This window comes from Cryptomeria japonica, chromosome 11 (genome assembly GCF_030272615.1).
Source record: "Cryptomeria japonica chromosome 11, Sugi_1.0, whole genome shotgun sequence".
Taxonomy (NCBI): domain Eukaryota; kingdom Viridiplantae; phylum Streptophyta; class Pinopsida; order Cupressales; family Cupressaceae; genus Cryptomeria; species Cryptomeria japonica.
The window spans coordinates 136,663,860-136,683,408 of NC_081415.1; the positions used below are offsets into that span (position 1 = coordinate 136,663,860).

General features: G+C 43.7%; 1 protein-coding gene across 2 annotated transcripts in view; it reads left to right on the top strand.

The window, feature by feature from the left end:
• Positions 1-19,549, top strand: part of LOC131032643 (uncharacterized) — a 249,297-nt gene that overhangs the window by 151,404 nt on the left and 78,344 nt on the right. The window lies entirely within an intron of this gene.

The following is a 19,549-nucleotide window of genomic DNA, read 5'->3' on the forward strand; positions in this document are numbered from 1 at the left end:
TCTATTTGCTTGCAGCATTACAATATGGAATAATACAGTGATGAAGTGAGCAGTATATTTTTGTTCAGAATGATTATGCAATAATCAGATTTTCTTATCACACATGGAACTTACAGTAATTTTTTTAATCTGCATTAAGTATGATATTCTCCTCTAAAAATTTAATAACAGCATCAGCATTGCATTGTTTCAACGATTGAGCTTCAGACCACCTTGTACAATAATCAGAAGCGGTTAGAATGTACCTGTGTTGCGCAGAGGAGGGTGGGTTGATTGTACCTATGAAGTCGAGCGCCCATTGGCCAAACGGTCTTACCTCTATGACTAGTTGGAGTGGCATAGCTGGGGTGCGCTCCCTTGCTGCGGATACTTGGCACACATGACATTTCTTTACATGTTCGTGGGTGTCTCGGAATAAGGCAGGCCAATAATAGCCTGCCCTGAGGATTTGGTGAGCCGTTGCTAGGCCTGATCCGTGGCCGGTTCCGAACTTGGTATGGAACTGCTCTATAATCTGGCGTGCTTCATCCTCATTCACGCACCTCAGGTAAATGCCCTCATGATTCCTGCGGTATAGGACGGCACCTTGCAGCATGAAACGGCTACTCTTCATCCTTAGTGCCCTTTTCTGCACTGGGTTGAGGTGTGATGGGCATTTCTGATTGAGAAGGTAGAAAATTATGTCATCATACCACCTGTCTGGGGAGACCTGTTCAATCAGATACTGTTGATGCACGATTCCTGAGCATTCAGACGCGAGGGTTTGTGTCAAGGCCTGACCTCGTACTAGCTTCATAGGCTGGATTTCAATGTCATATTCTTGAATGATGGTCACCCATTTGCCTCTCCTTTCGCCTAGCTCATTTTGCATCAATAATGTCTTCACTGCGAGATCTGGTACTATGGCATATATCTTACTTCTAAGTATATAATGCCGGAACTTCCTGATGGCTTTGACTAGCGCATAGGCCTGCTTTTCAATGTTTGGGTATCTTAGTTCAGCCTCCTTCAACGGAGTACTCATGAATGCTATCGGGTGCTCACCCTTTTCCTCCCTTCGCTGAGTTAAGATTGCTGCACAGGTGTGCTCGGAGGCGAAGGAATAAATGTAAAAGGGCCTTAGGTAGTCAGGGCTTACCAGAACCGGCGCTTGGACGATTGCTTGCTTGATCTCTTCGAACGCCCTTTTGGTTACTGGGGTCCATTCTATCTTGGCGTCCCTTTTCAACATATCGTTGAGAGGGCGAACTATTTCAGCAAACCCAGTTATGAATTTCCTAACAAAATTTATCTTTCCGAAATATGACTTAAGTTCCTTTTTACTTGCAGGGAGGTTGATTTGCAGTATGGCCTTGATCCTATCAGGGTCAATTGCTATGCCCTTTTCTGAGATAACATGGCCGAGGAGCTTACCTTCGGTCACTCCGAACATACATTTCCTTGGGTTTAAAGATATCCCGAATCGACGACAGCGTTGGAAAACCTTTCGCAAATCATTCACATGATCTGCCCTTTGCTTGGAGAAAACGGTCAAGTCGTCCATATAGACGATGATGCAGCGACCTACAAGGTCTTTGAATGCAATGTCCATGGCGCATTGAAATGTAGCCCCTGCGTTGATCAAACCAAAGGGCATTCTCCGATAAGCAAATATCCCCCACTTAGTGGTAAACGCAGTCTTAAGTCGGTCCTCGTATTCGACCATTACTTGGTTGTACCCGGAGTAACCGTCCAAGAAGGACATCATCTGGGATCCGTTGACTGTTTGCAGGACTTCATCAAGGGAGGGCAGCGGGTAGTTATCCTTTTCTGATGCTCTGTTTAGATTACGGAAATCGACACACAGTCTGATTTCCCCGCTCTTCTTTCTTACTGGGACTAGATTAGCGACCCAGGTAGAATGTCGTACTGGAAAGACGATGCGAGCAGACAGCAACTTCTTTACCTCTTGATATATTAATGGTTCGAGGAGGGCATTCACTGGACGCTGTTTTTGCCTGAAAGGTTTTGAATCTGGCTTGAGGGGTATGGTATGAGTTATTACAGATGTATCATAGGTTTTGAGATCCTCATACCCCCAAGCGATGATATCTGGGAATTCCCTCATATTTTTGAGGATTCCGTCTCTTTCTTGGGGCGTACACACTTTGCCAATCAGCACGTTCTTTTGATTTTCTTGCGTGCCGATATTGATTTTATCACAGGCGCCTCCTTCTGCAGTGCCCTCTTTGCGAGACTTAAGCTGGTCCCAGTCGAAAATTCGTTCTAACTGCACCATACCTTTGGGAATCGTATTTGTTCTGAGATTTAAGACCCCCTCTATGTCAATCTCGGCTTCTTGGGGTTCTTCCTCATCTATGATCTGAGTTGCAAACACATCTGAGCTTGTAATGAAGTCGATGATGTGTTTGTCATCATTGAACACTTGAAAATTGGTAATGTTGTCTGGGACTGATGGAACTGAGGCTAACTCTACTGTAAATTTCTTCAAACTTTGCATTGATAGTGGCTCAAGCGTGCTTGCGGCCTGGCCCAACGAATCAGCGACCTGGTTTTGTGACCTGAATATGGTCTTGATGTTAAAAGCATCGAAGCTCTCCATTATGTCCCACACGCGATTACGGTAAAGGTTGAGTCTCTTGTCGTGGCAGGTGTATTGTCTTCGAACTTGCCTGACTACTGCTTCGGAATCTCCGAAACAATGCAGGATCTGGGCTCCCTTTTTAGTGGCTAATAGCAAACCGTGAATTAAAGACTCGTATTCTGCTATATTGTTGGTGCAGTGAAACTGTAGCCTGTAGGAAGCTAAATAGGTTTCACCAGTGGGGCTTATCAGTTCTACCCCTGCTCCAGCCCCTCTCTTGGATTTAGAGCCATCGAACCTTAAGGTCCAAGTCTGATTTGGGCTGGTAACCTTGTTGGTTGCGGTTGCCGAACCTGTAATTCCATACTTTTGCCGCTCAGGGGGTGTGGTGGCCTCCGGTCTGAGAGTATGAGTTTGTAGCACCTCTGAATGTCTCTTGCATGCCTGACTCAACGCTGCCCTGCACAGTGAGCAAGTTGTTTCTGAATGGGCAGCATTATGAACTCTGCACCAACTAGTCAGGAGCAAATTTGTAATAGAATCTTGATAGTTGAGCTGGGACGCTGGTCCTTCACATTTGCAGAAGAATTCCCTGAGGCTGCCAAATAACTCACCTTCTTCTGGCGATGGGGCCTCCTTATCATAACTCTCTGCAATCTGTCCGAAATTTTGGACTGGGTTTGAGCATTGTACCAATAAGACTTCGTTCATTGACCCGATGTCTGCCCTATATGTGCCCAGGTCTGATTCTAAGAATAGGGTTTCATTAGCCTGATTATATTCCGTAATCATCAGCTTGAGCCGAGGTTCAGACTCGATCCGGATCTGATTTGCTACCCCTCTCCATGGTAGCCACATGTGGGTGAAACTAGAATGCAGCCAGCCGTTCAGGACGCGGGTCCAATCTCGGCTGAGTAACATGCCATAGGGCCCTGGGATATCCACCACTTGAATGTCGATGTACATCTGAATACGTGGATCAGCTGTTAGTTGCATGTGTATGTTGTTTAGCTCGCCCACTACAGTTACTTCAGATTTGTCCAACTGGGTAACCTTTTGGTTAGTCTTGGTGGGGGTCAAGCCTAAAGCACTACATACTGACAAGGGCATAACATTTGTTGAGGCTCCCGAGTCAATGAGGCAATTGTGCAAGTTCTTACCAAAGATTCGGAGAGTTAACAGAAAAGGGGGGGGTTCTAGCTTTTCGGTGAACAAGCTTATCGTAGGCTCCGATGGTAAGGTATCATTATTCATGATTGAGATATCCTGAGTCCTTTCCCGTGCACGTGCCCCAAAGCCAGCCTCCATAGGTTGATCATTTTGGAACTCAGGTGGTGCAGCATAATTCACTGTTGCACCCCTGAGAGTTGCTGGTCCTCTCACCTCACCACTGATCTTCTGGGGTTGTCCTTGTACTATCCTTTGTCCGGAGTGATCGTCCATCCCTTTGGACTGAGTCGGTGTGGGTTCCTTAAGACTATTCAAGACCATGTCCCTAACTTCGGAGACTTTCATTAGTTCAAAAAAAGGTAAGTTGACTTTCATCCTTTTGAATTCGTCTGCCACCAATTGGCCTAGCTTAGCAATCTCTATATTGCTGGACGACCTATCACTGGAGCCTGGATTTGTGACAGTAATTGGCTGGTTCTGCGGGACGAGCATTCTTGGCTGGGGGGGGGTCTTCTGGGGCTGCCCTTGGCTTGCGTACTGTTGCGATGCCTTTGGATAACTTGGGTTATTACTAGCATTCTGATCTGGAGGGACCTGGATGTCTTTGGGAGGTGTGGAAGTGGTGTAGGGGCTGCTGTGGCTGTTCTGGTTGTTATTGTTGTAATACCCCCGATTTGCGCGCTGGTACTGCTGAAATGCATTCACATCGACGGGCTGATTCGGGTCAGCCACCTCGTTTTCATCCTGATTGGGGAAGAAAAATGGGGGAATGTAGGTTTCTAGAACAAGTGCAGTGTCGTACCTTGGTGACGGCACTATTTCAAATCCAGAGGGAGGGAGCACTGGTTGAGGCATTGTGTTTTCCACCTCTCGTTGGAATATGCTGGCAGCAACCTGAAATTCGTCGCATTGTAACTCTGAGTGCTGATTAGTGTTGTGTAACCTGCACCAGTTAGAAAGCGCTGCCTCTGCCAAAAATACCGTATCCGTTGGCCTGTTTTCCGATGCTGGCGGATTGTCGAGCGGAGTAGGCACTCCTCCGTTGTTGGGACGGGTGTTCCATGTCCTTGCGGGTCTTTGATACCCTTGATTCTGATATTGGCCCTGGTGTTGGTTCCTCTGATTACTTTGCAACTGATTATTTTGATTTCGCAAATGAGTAACTTCAGAGGACAGCCTTTTCATTTGGTTAGTCAGTTCCCGCATCTCATCCTTTTCTTCTTGGGTTCTTGATGACACCGTGGTATTTTGCAGATAGATGGGCTGCTTAGGGAGGATTTGGGCTATAGGTGGTCCTGGATGAAGTACCAGTTGGCTGGTGGGCTGCTGAGGCTGATATGCCGGTTGTGGGATTGGGTTTAAAATGGGCGTTTGGTGGGCCAAAGCCTGACTAATTCCTTGGACTTGGCTAGACGCAGCAGGGGGTCCTAATTGCATCAAGGGCCCGGCGATATTTTGGCCTAGCCCCTTACTAATTTCCATGGCCTTAGCATAGGCCTCAGTCAGTGTAGTTGGCGCAGGGTGTGATTGTCGGACGAACATGGCTGTTAAATAATCCAGCGCTGAATAGTAGATTTCCCTTGCCGAAGCGTCACTCACCACATATGGATCCTGCAATCGGGTGAAGGCCTTGTGGAACCTGTTGTTAAAGGAGCTTATAGGCTCGTGTTCCTGTCTCTTGACTTCCACAAATTGCCTGTACAGCTCCGTAGGGGTTATAGGGATGCCATACTTTGCTGTGAAGGCTGTCTTCAACTTTTCCCAAGAGTCGATAGAGGATACTGGTAAATGTATGAACTAGTAAAATGCGTCTTCACCCAATGAATAAGGAAAAAGCCTGCATGCAACATCAGCGTATTCAATGCGCCTGTTGCGCTACGCATCCTCAAATATTTTGATATGCTCTTCCGCTGTCCTGTTTGGGTCATTCGGATGAAAAACGGAACAGAATCTGTCCGGGCTCTTGGGCATATCATGGTTAGCTGGGAAAATCAGCGGTGACGGGTTGTCTACCAACCATGTGGCACCATTTGGAGCAGGTGGATTGTGCGCCATCTGTGGCTGAGTTATCTGTGTTGTAGTAGGAACTAGATTTGTAACCACTGGAACCGTAAAAACTGAACTCCCTGGAACGGCGGACTGTTGATTCGCCGAGCTGGACTCACTGGGGTCTGAAGGCTGGCGATAACCCTTGCGTCTGTAGAACTGAAAACCAGTAAATCTCTCCCGTTCTGGGCTTGATTTTTGGACTCTTTCGAACCTTTTAGGAGAAAAAGACCCAATTCGTTCCAGCGTGAGTTGTCTTGGGAGTTGATCTGGTGGATGTGGTGCGGATCCTTCTCTGGCTGAGGAGGGTAGGATCTTCCTCTGACTTCCAAGCCAGGGAGTGTAACTTAATCCACAATGTATGACTGATTCAGCCACTGATCTAGCTGTTCAAGGGGAAGGTTGCGTGAGTGTTCACAGGGCAACACCATGCTGCATCTTGAGCTGCCTTCCTAGTATCTGTTGCACGCAAGAAGGGATAAAAGTTGATTCTGCGTCTTCCTTTCTGAGAGTAGTCTGATATGATCTTTGAGCTAGACTGCTCGCAGCCCTCCTTCTAGCACCAATTCTATTGCGTGCACGAAGGAGGGACAAAAGTCTTGTATAACTCTTTAAGGATATGATTATCTTGATTTTGGCAGTTCAAACAATCATGCATTTACAAAGGTCGCCCTCCTTCTAGCGCCAATTCTGTTGCGTGCGCGAAGGAGGGAAAAAAGTCTTGGATAACTCTTTACGGATATGATTATCTTGATTTTGGCAGTTCAAACAATCATGCATTTACTGCGGTCGGCCCTCCTTCTAGCGCCAATTCTGTTGACGTGGATGAAATCGCATTGCTGCAAACTCCATACGGCCAACGCAGAATAGAATAGCCGACTGATTATCCTACTCTCTCTTGAGATAAGGAAGTCTCTAATGCTGTTTTCTAAGTTTGATCAAAGGAGACTACCTCAAGGTTTCTTTTGTCAGGTCTTGACTGCGGGATCTCTCAGTGGCTTGATGTGTTTTTGCTGGAAACACAAGGGGGCTTACGTTTGATTGGCAATTCCATATACGAATTCCCAGGGACCTCTTACGATTTTCTTTCAGGTGATGTTGGTTAATTTGAAGCTGATTTAGCAGGACTGCAGATTTCAAAGAAGGGGATAAAATTGGGAGGAAAGAAAGGAAGGGTAGGGAGAAAGAGAACAGTAAATGTTAACTAGGACAACAGATTTACCCAAGCAGACAGACACCTCTGGGAAACCAAATTAAGCATCATCAGTCATTCAGACACAATGTTTGCATAAACTCAGTGCAATCTTCAAAGGAGAAACCAGATTTTCATATTATCAAATACAATATTAGAACTTCTACATCCATGATATGTGTTCATTTGATAATCGAACTGAATCATAAAATAGCCTAGATTAACCATGCAGAAAGGAAAGAAGCAATCAGCTATCCTCTAATGGTATGGACTGTGAAGATTCTATCAGATGCTTGGTAAGAACTGCTGTGCAAAATGAATAGACATAATTTAAAAGCTTTCTAATTTAAATGAAGAAGGAGACCATGCACTCACAAGGAAATTTGAAGGTAATTTTAAGCCATTGTATTAATTCCTGCAAAATTTCTTCAGAGCTTTCGCAACAATTCAAGAACTTCCTCCCAAAATGAGGGAAAACCAGTCCCCTTAAATAGGTTTCCAAAAATGGATGAATGGCCAAGATCTAATCTAAACAAGTGGCCCAGATTCATCCTTACAAAAAGAGGGACCCGCACTCATAAATAGGGGGATAAATATCTACAACTACCCCAAAAGGAGCAATAACTACCAAAGGATAATTATAACTTTTGAAATAATCCAAAAAGGGGAGGTGCACAAAAAACTTTACAATATGTTGACCAAAAGTCAACTGTCACCTTTTTGGGACAAAAGTGCACTTTTTAAGACTTGGAGGGAAAAAGGCATTTTTGAGAAACTACTTTCTCTATCCTGGTTTCACATTCCTTTTGTAGAAACTGGTCTTCGCCATGCAGGTACTCTCGCCATAAATCACGACCTGCTGCTCGTTCCTCGCGGACATATTCCTGAAACTTGATGCATAATTGGAAGAGGGGATTAAAAGGCGGCATGGGAGGGTGGCGAATTTTGTATTGCATGCCTTCGAGATACTGGTCCACGTGCCTTAAACCGTCCTTCCAGCTGGAGCGATTACGCTCGAAGCACAATATGTCTGAATGGAACTGACCAGCAAAACTCAAGTCTTCAATGGAATAAGAAACCTTATCTGCTCCCAATCTTTCCTCCCAATCCGGCCGGATTACACTGTCGGACAGGTCATTTATCCACCCCGAAACCATTGATCGGAGGATGGTCTTGCCTAGTTCTTGCATGTTCCCCAGAATTGCCTCACATGCGTCATTTTCTTTGTCAATAATTTCCTGGGCGTCGTTCTTCATGGTGACGGTCCAATACCATTCCTTGAGAACACTGATGCTATGGGGATTCAGGATGTCAGGCAGTGTGGGAATTTGTGTATGTGTCCAGAAAAGAGCTCTTAGGAGGGGAAGGGTAGAGGCCGCTACTTCATGCATGTGAAGGGATTCTCTCTTTACTTCCAATAGCCTGACGAGAGTGAGCTCTCGTTGGAGAGCCATTTCCTTTACTTCTTTGAGGATCTGTTCTCCCTTTTTCTTGATGTCTTGCACCCATTCCTTAACGGCCTTTGCGGTATCCCGGATTCCTTCAAATTCAGTTGTGGTCCTCTGCGCCAATGCCATTGGGGGAATATGGGATTCAGAGGGGTTGTGTAGTGGCCGTAGGAGCTTACCGATGTATCCCTCGGCTTGTTCAGCACGGGCCCGATACATATCCTTTTCAGCCGTGACTTCCTCGAGCTGTCTGAGTATGTTCTGCACTGAGTCCTTAAATTCCTCCTTTTCTTGCTCTTTTGTAGCTCGTCCGATGGGGACAGTCGCAATGCTATAATCTGCCAGGGTTATTTGATCTGCTGGCTTGTTTACGGGCGGGGTAGCAATATGAAGAGTGCGGTTCCTTTGCCCATCCTTGGTTATCTTAGAGTATGTTCTCGGTTTCTTCTTTCCTTTTGCTTTTGTTTGATCCATTCGTGAGAAGATGTCTTCAAGGTCGATGGGCGCCTTGGTGGCAGCCCTGCGCTGAGCTCTAGCGATCAGCCACTCTTGAGGCACTGTCTGGGTTGAGGATAGGGTTAAGTTAGCACCTTGTTCTCCCATGCTTTCAACTGGCTGATCACAAATTAACAGCTGTCCCGCCATCGAAGGGGTGGAAGAAGGAGGAAGCTCCTTGTTTGCATCTGAGTTCTCCCCTATCTCACTGAATAATTGTCTGACATCTTCCTGTGATGGTGGCTTCTTAGTTCCCTCGAGCTCATGGATCTCGTCTGTTCTTTGTTCCCCTTCGACAGTTGAGTCGTCCTTGGCTGCATGGAGGAGTAGTAATTCATGGCGGCTCTGCGGATCTACTATTGATTCACCCACTCCTCTCAGTAGTAGAATTGTGTTGTACATAGAGATGAGACTTGAAATGGATGGATGTCAAAGCTTCATCTCATAAATTTGTATCTCCATAACAAGATCAAACTTGAATCTTCATATTATAAACTTCTATCTCCATAACGAGATCGAACTTATACTTTGTAGCTGTTTATCCGAAGTATCACTTTGTAATGTGCTTCTGATGTGAGAATATAATGTTCCCTACTTTGGTCAAAAGCTCTACTATTTGTAGCCTGTGGTTTGTCATTAATTTTGTGTGGTTGTATCTCTTTTGGATTCAGTTATGATTACTTTCAGATTTCAGTTTGAACTTTGACAATTTTATTAAAAGTTAAATTTGACTAAGGACCATAAGTTTGTATCTACTATTGATTCACCCACTCCTCTCAGTAGTAGAATTGTGTTCTACATAGAGATGAGACTTCAAATGGATGAATGTCAAAGCTTCATCTCATAAATTTGTATCTCCATAACAAGATCAAACTTGAATCTTCATATTATAAACTTGTATCTCCATAACGAGATCGAGCTTATACTTTGTAGCTGTTTATTCAAAGTATCACTTTGTAATGTGCTTCTGATGTGAGAATATAATGTTCCCTACTTTGGTCAAAAGCTCTATTATTTGTAGCCTGTGGTTTGTCATTAATTTTGAGTAAATTTATACATGGTGGTCTTCTATTTTCTTATTCTAGAAGGGCTCTATATTTCTTAGTCACAATTACTATTTCCCACTTCCAATTACTGGCTTTGCACACATAATGCAGTGCTCACAAATAAGATATTTACAGCATTAATGCAAGCCTGCCAAACAGTAAGGGTATGTGATGCACTAGATGCACTTGTCTACATAGTGTGGTCTATCACTAGGCATTTGTTATTGGCAGTCAAATATTCATTGGGCCTCTTAACTGATATGGCCATAACCCATTATTTGTGAAAGATCCCTAAATGGGTTCTTTGCTGCCCTGGATAAATTTTAATTAATAAACTATCTTTCAGAGCCTTTTGGTGTTCTTAGAGACTAGACAGAAGATGCAGAAAGTGTTGTTTATTTTTTGGTGATGGGGATTGCAACCATTAACCAATAATAACATAGAATTCAACTCAAAATAAGATATCAGCTTCTGATTTTATTTATGACAGCAGATTACATTCAACTAGGAGTGAAGATACATTCACCAAAACAATTAGAAACATACCACGGATCCAGTGCTAGGGTTTGTTGCTGATTTGCTATCCAGAAATGGATACAGGCATGAGTTGAAGGTACAAGGGCAGTCCAGATGTACCAATACACTTATACTACCTCCAAATGAATTACCAATAACAAATTGGGCCAAAAACCCAATTACCAGCTGGAAATCCAAATTCTGCCAGGCAAAATTATACAATTTTAGCCTTAAATCCTCACTGTTTTGCTCACCCTGATCTCAATTCAAACCTAATGACTGTGATTTCTTCTACACAGTCCTTGCTGATCCTAACAATGAAGTTAAGAACAAGAAATGGAGTTAAAACCCTCCATTTTATTTATTATCACTCCATAGCCATCTGTAATGGTATGACCCCCTTGGGAAACAGTACAGCTGCCAAAAGAAATAAGTAATGCACTGAAATTGAATGTATTCTTGCTCAGATCTGATGTAATGACCTTGCTGCTAATGATTACTGAGTTTGCTTGTTGAAATGACCCTCAATATGCCTGAAACAAGCTTCTGATGTGTTCCACGTTCCTCCTGTAGAAGGGATTCCGTCCTTCTGAAGACCAAATCTGAGGTTTCCGTCTCAAACCTGCTTGCTGTTGTAAATTGCAGACCTGCAACTTCCAAGTTCTTCACAAAATAATATATCATGAATCAAGAATACCTCTAAGGCTGAATACATGCATTCCTTGCATTCCACGTGGGATGTACCTGCTGCAAATGGCGGCCCTAAGGCTGCAAGGATCACACCCAAGCTGAAGAATCAATCTGCCATGCTGAAATCCTTACTCTGCAACTTGAATCCACAATGAAGAATGGCATACTCAATCTCTGTCAACTATGCACTCTGCCTGAAGAATCCAATGCCAATAACTGCTGAGGGCTACGTCCCAGCCAGTCCAGATCTTGGGGTTTGCATCCCAAATGAAGAATCACTCACTCAGAGCAAATTCACAAAATAAGTTTGATTGTGTAAAAAAATAAAGAACAATTAGGTCTTCATCTCCTTATATCTCCTTTCCTTTCCAAGCCAAACTCTAAAAGGGAGTAAAGTTGGCGCATTATGAAAAGATTGTTATTTTCTAATTATGGTGTCAACTATAGGAAAATAACACTAAATTGCAAATAAATAGCGTCAGGCATCCAAAAAGACTCCACCAATCTTCGCTCTGAGATGTCAGTCACCAACACAGATAGTCTCTGGAATTCTGTGATGTAACTGTCCATAGATGCTGACTGCTTTAGTTGTGCCAAGTCCTTGAAATTAAGTTCTGGATCCTTCCCGTCAAATCGTTCTATGAGCTTCTCTATGAATTTGACATAGGAAGTTATCTGGTCGTGGCCAAGAGTGATCATTTCATGCGCGACCCCTTCCAGGTGGAATGCTGCAAACTTGATAGCTTCATCTTTAGGCATCGAGTTAAGTTGGAAGTAAGTATCTGTTTTTTGAACCCAGGCATGTGCCGAGGTCGCTCCGGCCCCATCAAAGGATGATAGGTTGATCTTACCGACCTTTCGCTTGATGTCATTATTATAGTGTCCATAATGGCCCTGACTTCTACCGCTCGAGTATTTCATCCGGAGCTCCACATAATCCTTGAAGGATATGTCCCCTTCGAGATTTGCATCCCTCCAGTCTTGACTCAACTGTGCTTGCATCTCCTGAAATGTGGGTTCTTGCTCCCCCCATGGTGCTTCTGATTTTTGAGGAAAAGTCGGCATCAACGGCCGTGAATGTGAGCGTTGGACGTTTGACCTTCCCGTGACCGAATCATCGCCCTGTCCATTCGGTTCTCCATTCGTTTTTCCCAAGGCCAATTGTCGTAAGGTTTCCTCCATGATTTGTTGTTGTTGCTCTCCTCTAGTTAGGGTGTCATTGAGCTGAATTTGGCTTTTGGTTAGCTCCCTTAATACTGCCATGACTTCTCTTGTAGGATCTTGTGGTTCCCCCATTCGATCGGCTGAAAGGTACCTCCTCCTGGTGTACACTTGCATCCATGACACGACAGGCTGGCAAGATCACAAGCTCTGATGCCACTGTAATGTTCCAGACCTATACGGTGCAGGTCAACTGTACGGTGGAAGGGTGCGGTGACTGGGTGGACGTATGGTAGGAGAGGAAGACCGTACGGTAGGGGTGGAGAACACGATGTACGATGTAAATGCCGTACGGTAGAGTTAGGGAGGTGTACGGTATAATAGCCGTACGGTGGAGCCCAAAGGGTCGTACGGTGGTAGGAGGGTGTACGGTGTGGCGACAGGAAGTCGTACGGTGGTGAGGAAGGCGTATGGTGGGGCCAAAGAAAGTTGTATGGTGGTGAGAAGGGGAGGGGTGGTAGTACGGTGTGTGGCTGTGAAGATGCAGAGGTACGGTGAGCTTCAACGGTTGTGCGGTGACCTTTCGGAGTAATGGATTCTGAATATTAGGAGTCCTCCTTATGCAAGTAAACCAGATTAACAGAGACGTAGAGAAAGTAAGCAATGATAAAATTCAAGATTTGCCAGATTCGGAACGAGTACAATGACAGAATAGGGTGAGGGGTGAACCTTACCGAAACTGCAAATACCAAATAGGGAGGGTCTTTCACCTCCGAAATGGCGGATAGCAGAACTCCATCAGGAATTTGCACAATAGAGAAAAGATACCAAAAATTCGCATACCTACAACAATGACTAATACGGCCATATATATGGGCTCCGGGAAACTTCTCGAAGGGTTACAAACGGGCCGACACGACCAACCAAAACTTGTCTAATCTAATTAAATAAAAGGGCCCGAAAGATTTGTTATTAACTTTGGGGCCTTACAGCAAAATAATTAGATTTATTATTTAATTATATCGGGGACATCACAATCCTCCCAGGCCAAAAATTGCTTGCCCTCAAGCAATTGCAGACTTGGATGTTCAAGAATTTGCTCGCCTTCCTAGGTGGCATCCTCGATGGGTAGATTCTTCCAGTCGTATAAGGAACTCTTTGAATATGCGAGTTCTCAACCTCTTTTCTCTAACATCGACAATCTCTGCCGGCTCCAGAATTAGTTTCCTTTCTTCGTCGATGGGTGGCAAATCCCTGGACACTGTGATGCGCTGCCCGGCAGCCTTCTTCAAACATGATACGTGAAAAACATTGTGAATCCGACTCCCCTTAGGAAGCTCCAATTCGTAGGCAACTTCACCCACTCTCCGAACCACCTTGTAGGGTCCATAGAAACGCGGCTTCAGCTTCTCCTTACCACTTGTCTTCAAGGAGGATTGTTTGTATGGTTGAAGTCGGAGGTAAACCAGATCACCAACCTCAAAATTCCGCTCAATCCGGTGTCGGTCAGCATACATCTTTTGCTGGTTTTGAGCCCTCTGTAGGTTGTCTTTGAGAGACATCAGGATGTCTAAACTCTCCTGAAGCCAATCTTTGGCCATCGGTGCACGACTATTTCCCAATGCCAGATCAACAAATGAAGACGGTTCATAACCGTACAGTGCTTTGAAAGGTGGCATGCCTATCGACATGTGATAAGTGGTGTTGTAACAGTGTTCACCCAAATGTAACCAGCGAACCCAAGCCTTCTGTTGTGCTGAGACGTAGTTCCTAAGATAACCCTCCAGCCATTTGTTCACAATCTTGGTCTGTTCGTCTGTCTGCGGATGGTAGCTCGTGCTGGGCGACAGCTCGGTTCCGGCCAACTGAAATAACTCCATCCAAAAGGTACTCAGAAAATGGCTATCCCTGTCACTGACTATGTTTCGCGGTAAACCATGTAGGCGGAACACCTCACGGAAGAACAACTCGGCTACTTGGACTGCTCGATATCCTGTGGGGATGGCAAAAAAATGTGCATACTTGGTCAATCGGTCAACTATGACAAAAATGCAATCCTTTCCTTGCACTCTGGGGATTCCCGTAATGAAATCCATCGAGATGCTATCCCATTTCTAGTTGGGAATTGGTAGTGGTTGCAGTAGTCCGGCGGGTAGGTTATGCTCAGATTTGTTTTGCTGACAGGTGGAGCATTCTCGTACATACTGCAGGACGTCATCCTTAAGCCCCTTCCAGGAAACAAAGTAATGTCCTCTCTCAATTCAGCCTCATAGGGTCTATGCACAACAGATGTTAATTTCTAGAAATAAGGGACTTTCTACCCTTATCTGACTTTTCCTCTCCTAGTAACTGCTAATCAGCTAATCTCTGGACTCTGATCTTTTTCACCCTACAGTTGTACCAATGAAAATTAGTGGTTATTTTATGCTCTATGTGAAGCCCCCTTGTACCCTTCCATTCCTTCTGATACAAAGGGTAATGGAAAGAAGCATTCAGAAACTGATGCTCAAACAGCCAGCCTCTTCAAATCCATTGAAATCCCAGCTCACTTTGCATTGGCATATAAGAGCAAAACTCTGAATGGGCTAGTCAAGGCAGAACTTTACAACATGCAAGAAAGGCAAAATCAATGAATACTAGTCCTGCTTATCTCTCCAACCTACAAGCTATCAAAGACATTCAATGCACCATTATTGTATGTTTAAACAAGCAAGAGGAATGTCTTTCTATTCTGATGCACTGTTATCAAAGTAATATCAACAAAATGGAGAAAATGAGAGAATTAGTAGTGAATTAAGGAAAAAGAGAGATTGGTCCATAACCGATCAGCAATACCAGCAAAGCCAAGGGACCAAAAGATAAATGCAAAAATCTTCTTCAATAAATCTAGAAGCACTGAGCAATTGGACATGCAGCATAGAGACAAGGGAGATGGAACATTTGCAATGTCCTCGTCTTCCAAGTGATCATCTAGTGGAGTCCACTAGCTTATTTTATTCTTATAAGCTAAGTTGGGAAAAAGGCAAAGGAATAATTTAATTAGTTGAATATTAAATCATCTAGTTTACTCGCATAGGGAACTTGCGAATTAATATGCTAAGTAAATAGAGATATCATTTGCAGAATATAAAGTAACAAAACATAACAATGGCAAGACAAGAGTTTCAGAAAGATATGTCGTTTATTATTGTATGCAATGTGTACAAGATTAATTGGTTCTCAAGACACAAATGAGTACATAAATATTACCTAGTGGTTGGTTAAGATTACAAGCCGCCAAGAACTGCCAAACCAACTACCCATCGGGAACTAATAAGAGCATTACATTAGCTGACTAATACTCACATAAATAATGCTTCAGCTACAACATATTTATTTATTAACAATCTGACATAACTGCCAACTACATCACCCCCCAAAAAAAGAAGTCGTTTTCTAGACAACAAGCAAAATGGGAGTTGGAACTCAACAAAACTGAAGGAAACAACTAGGAGGGATGAGAGGACATCCCTCGAAGAAAAGATGTCGAGTTTGACACCTGGGATTGCTATTGTTGTAGACGTTGGAGGTGTTGGTTAGCCACTAAGTCCTTCTCTTGAGACGTGTTCACCATGTATGTCGCTTTCATTAGCTACTTCATCTTCTCTAGTTCACGATCCTTCGCCATCAACCTCTCATGCTTATGTGCCAATCCCCTCACTAACTAGGTTGTTGATCCTTCTCGAGCTAGCTGTTGATTACAATCTACCATGGCCTTGTCCAAAGTAGTAACTCAAGAGTTCTCCTAGGCCAACTGATCCCTAGTTTTTGTGCTTGCTCAGGCAAGACCTTCAAGGCCTATTCTACCTGGTGAAGGGCCCACTCTCGTTGTGCAACAAACTCATCTCGTACGACTGCCAACCGGTTGTGTCGGAGGAACAAGTACCTAAAGTAGAGCTCCATGCCATGGAGCACTTGGAGCACACGGCCATGGTGGCCTCTTATTGTTGGCTATTGAGGTATCCATGCATCCCTCATCCCTTGTGTTTTCACCTCAGACCACCCTTTCAGGGTGAAACACCAAAAGAATTTGCCATCATACTCGCCTTGCATGAAAGCCAAGATATGCTTTTCTACATGCACCACTAAGGGGTCATCCCCAATATCAAGATCTCGTGCAATGTCCCCCACTTTACCAATAAAGGTGGCCATGCTCTCTAATTGGCAGATGCAACTCTGGACCGTACCAATTGAGTCATGACGGTTTGGACGGCCTAGGCATAAATCAATCTCCTCCCACTCGCCAAGTGAAGACTCCTCTGCTCTAGTTGGCACAACTAGAGTTGTGGTCAGTTTGGCCACTGATTGGGTAGGCTCAAGTGTCGGTCCTAGAAGTGGACCTGGAAGTGGTCTCGAGGTTGGGTTTGGATTTGGCTGGTAGCCTACATCCTATGTTGAGTCTGATGCCCCATTGGCTCTTTTTGTAGGCATCATCTCCTCCCCCACACAACAACTTCCAAGAGTAAATTGGGGGCTGCAATTGGCGGGGCATCTAGTTGAACTCTGGGCATTTCCAACCAAGTGTTAATGTTGTCTTCCTGATCGATATTACCCTCTGTTGGCATGACAGAATTGAGTGATGGAGCATTTGGTACATTGGATGATGAAGGATCCTCGACAACACTACCAAATGTTTACTACTCCATCTGATATAGTACATACAGGTAACAATAAAGATGCCAATGCATACCAAATACAAGAGTAAAATATATCTTTATTTGCACATGAAATTATTAAGAGAAGGCCAGAGATGGTTAGCCAAGGATTAGAGTTGATCCGACTTTATCATACTACCTTCCTTGATGTATACAATATATTTAAAGGACCCAATGATTGCCAAGAGGAACACAACCATCAACCAACTGATGCTTATAACTACCCAAGAATGACAAACAAACAATTAATACATTATCGAATAACCAATATTATCAAACACAACAATAGACATTGTATGTTGACTGTTATCACAAAAGCTTGCGCCCTTGCTGAGCTATCAACTCAGTAACCTTGTGAAACATGGAAACAAGCCCGAAGTGTGGGACCTTGCGCAAGGGGATTGAATCTCCGAAGAAGGCCGACTTCCTTCTCAATCCAAGTGCAGGTGTGTTGACGTGTATTTTGTACACAATCATACACAGAATAAAATACCCAAAGGCATCTTATCCTCTCTTGAATAAAGTCTCTGATAGCTGAAGATATCGCAAGAAGGATCTATCAGGGTGACTCCAATGTTCTTTTTAGTAGGGTCTCTACGTGTGGATAAGCACCAGTGGTCGTTGTGATTGCTGTGTCATCAAGGGGCCTTACGTCATTGAAGAATTTCCTAAACTAAACAAGCTTTCAAAAAAAAATATCAAAAGAGTAAGGTTTGCAAGAGATCTAGTCTAGTCTAACCCTAAGAATGACTCAATGTGGACGAGACTTGGCAAGATTCTACCAACTTCAATATTGCCATAAATTAACAACTCAATTGAAATTGATGCGATCTTCTAAGGTAACAAATGTTTTTTCAATACATCAAGGATCAAGGACACTACTACGAAGGTACATATCCAAGACATAACAATGATTAAAGGTTTAAGCGATTCAAATATCTCCAGTCGACCACGCAAGGCGTTCCTACAATCAGCAAGAAGCTAGTGGTTTGGAAAATGAATCCTACCAAAGATCAAGTCCAACACTTTGTCCTTCGAACTAAAACACTACCTTGATTGAGAATGATTCAAGAAAGTGCACAACCATGAAGATAACCACAAGAATAGCAATAAAACACCATAACTTCAATATTTTATTGATCTCAAAGCCATCATGTACAACAATTGTTTGAAATTCCTTCCTCAAAGCTCAATCTTGCTACAAAACAAATTGCTTCTAAACTCTAATCTCTCTAATTTCTTCTTAATCTCTAATTTTTCTTGTTCTAAAATGAAAAGAAATGAGGGTATAAATAGCATCCTCAATTACAATGAACAGTCCAGATTGAAAGAAGATCAATGGCCAAGATTATGACACCTAAACCCTAATTAGGGTTTATTACAAATAGCCCCCTTTTTACTGAACAATATTAAATGCATAGCCAAATATTAAATTTGGCACAAAAATCTAGGAGACATAGACCAATGACAATTAAGGTGCCATGTCATCTATAACAACCTCTCATCTAGAATCTTATTCCCTTTCCAATGCTCCTTTTTAGCATATGCAATGAATCTTGATACGATTCCTTCGATCTCAGCAATTGGAATCTCGGGAAGATTCCTCATTCTTTCTTCTAAGTGGATGACCTGATCAAATGCCTTGAGAAGAGCAGCGTCCCATCCAGGTTCAAGTTCTTTAGTCTTCTCAATCAGGAGCATGGTAGCAAACATCTGGTCCCGTTGCTCATCTGTGATAACATTAGCATCCTTGCAAAAGATGACCTTGACTCTATCCTCCAATTCCTGCAAATCCACATCTGTCTCAACTTCGATCCTCCTGCCAAGAATGGTACATAGTACCTCAAATACTCTGTCCTGGATCGGGTGGATAACCTCCTCAACATGATTACACCTAGTACTGATGTCCTTGAAGAGAACTTCCTTCATCTGGAGTAAGGTTGACCACTGAAGCAAACTATGAGGTCCTCCATCCATCATCTTTTCCTGTGCTAGGACCTTCCTTGATGTTTGTCTGATTACTTGCAAAACAGGAATGATAACATCTTTGGTATGAGCAAAAGCGGCTACCGTTATCATCAAGTTATGGATGATCTCAAGAACCTGGATAGCCCTATGAATGGTTTGAATCATCCTTGTTGCAAATTCCATGGCAACTGTATGAGATTTGTCAATCCATGAGCTCATAAGCTGGACCAAACTCCTAACTCTCTCTGCCTCACCAATTGATTGAAGGGGAAGTGCCTGTACGGGTGATCTTGCTGGATCCTGACGTCCCAAAGGTTGATTGAGATGGCTGAAATATGTTCTCCATGCACCGACCTCCCTCCCAAGCTTCCTATTTTTCTCCATTTCTTCTCTAAGCTTGTCTTTCAATGCCTCAAATGAATCGGTGGCATCATCTAGTGTCTGCTCGGCTGTGAGTGGACCAAGCTCAAATGTTTCTACATCATATTCCTCTGCAAGGATCTCACCTTCATACTTGTCCACTGCCGGTGTAGCTATCT